The following is a 2195-nucleotide window of genomic DNA, read 5'->3' on the forward strand; positions in this document are numbered from 1 at the left end:
ATGCCCCAAGCCTGTCAGTGTTTAAGAGGCATTTGGACAATGCCCTTAACAACATGCTGTAACTTTTGCTCAGCCCTGAACTGGTCAAGCAGTGGGACTAGATGGTCGCTGCAGGTCCCTTCCAACTGAAAATATTCTAAAACGACTTAGACTCCCTGTTATATGCCAGACTTCGCAATCAGTGAGCCCACAGGCTGGTCACAGCAGATGAAATGTTCAGAACTGTTATGCGTAACTCCCTCTCCCAATACAAACCTCATCAGTTTTGATAGTTTTAAGATTTCTGCTACACATGACAGGAAATGCTTTAAAAAAAAATCTAAACTTCCATATATAGTATCTCAAGAGTTTTTCTCGCAAATGTGAGCAATAGCCTCACGTTGTCACCCGGGATGTTGAAGACTAAGACTCAGAGTTTGTTCCCTATCAGAGAAAGCCAGGAACTGACTTTCAGTCTCCCGCTTCCTCAGTGGAGGACTCGCCTACGCAACCATTTCCATAACATTCTGTGTCCAGGTAATGCGAGTTCTCTTTGCACATTCATTTTGAAATACTACAAAAAAGGTAGCCTTTTTCTCTCCAGAAAGTAAAACTGTTTCCCAGCATAGCCAGAACTAAGGCAGATAGGGTGGGGAAGAAGAACAATGCAACTAGAAGATGCAGAAAGGCATCAGTCTGCTGTAAACAAGGATAAATAGAAAACATACGCACTTAATGACTGTTATTAGCAGCAACGTAATTCAGAATAATACATTTACTCACACAGCAGCTCTTCAGGTCCCTCATAAAACACTTGTTCTAAGACCGATTGAATAAATAAGATTTCGAGTAGGCCTCCGATGTAGTGCATTTGCATATGGAAATGATCCTGGTGAACATGCTCTATAAATCGCTTATACATACATAAATGGCCAGCCTGAATAGAAACTTTTTTTCCCTTCTCCTTAACTTGGAGAAACTTCATAAAAAATGGGTAAGAAAGGCAAATAAGAGAGACAAGAAAAGAACTTCAGGAGAACAGCATCTCTTTAGTTTGTTTGTTTGGAGAAGAAATAAAGCAAGCTTTACAGTGACTTTCAAACTGCCACGTGCCTGGTCCTCCCCTCAGCATTCCTCCTCGCCCTCTCTCCAGCTCAGTGTTTCATTCATGACAGGCAACATGAGCTTCAACAACTTCACAGCGGGGAGATACCCCAACACCCTGCCATCCTTTAAAGTGAGCCCTCTCTGCCACCAGCTCCCGGGCTCCCCCCACTCACGAGCCCACTCACGAGCCCACCCCTGCACCCCCCACTCGGCAGCAGGCCCGGCCCCTGTCATCCCCTCATCACTGCCGTCCCAGGCAGCACCTTTCTCCTTCCCCCCTACAACACACACTGGCCAAAAGAACAAAAAGGGGGTCGGGGTTAGGATTATTTTTCCCCCCCTCCAACTCAATTAATACCACGTGATTAAAAGAACAAGTGCTTCCGATTTTGATCAAATCAATAGTTTTATTTCCACCTGTTAAAAGAACTGTTTGCCTACCAGCAGAGTCCAACATAGATGGGACAGACAGACAGGAATACAATTAAATACAGGAAAAATTGAACTATATACAACAAGACATACATTTACATAATGAAAAAATCTTTATATTATCTATCACTTCTTGCCAATGCGAAACATCACTGGAATTCAAATATATTGGGGTTTCTTCCCCCCCAAAAGCGTGTAACGCAATTTAGTATTTTTCCATGTACTGAGACTTAAAATTCATTTTGAGATACACAAAATTTGTGGTATTTCACAGGGTACACAAAAGCTAAAAACTTCTTTGTTAAATATTTTATAGCTTGTGGTATCTAAATTTCAATTAGATCTATTTATTGAGACACAAACTATAAAGTGATATTTACATGGAGGGAGTTGTGCAAAGTCATTTTAGGCTATGGCTAGTACACTGTGAAAGATGCACAGATACGAGACTCACCCTCAGCCCCAGAGGTAACCCCTCAAATCCTCCTCTTAGCGTCCCTCTCGTACTGTAGCCACACAAGGAAAACTGGCCATAATTTTTTTTTCTCGTTTTTTTAAGCTATTGGGAGAAAGCTGTTTCTGTGGCCCTTAAATACCTCGACAGTTTGAATGTTGGGCTGCTTCTCTTCATGCAATTAATGCTTTAAGCAATCTTTAGTATTGTTTCATCGTTTCTA

This window comes from Aptenodytes forsteri, unplaced genomic scaffold, assembly GCF_000699145.1.
Source record: "Aptenodytes forsteri isolate BGI_AS27 unplaced genomic scaffold, ASM69914v1 Scaffold88, whole genome shotgun sequence".
NCBI classification, from domain to species: domain Eukaryota; kingdom Metazoa; phylum Chordata; class Aves; order Sphenisciformes; family Spheniscidae; genus Aptenodytes; species Aptenodytes forsteri.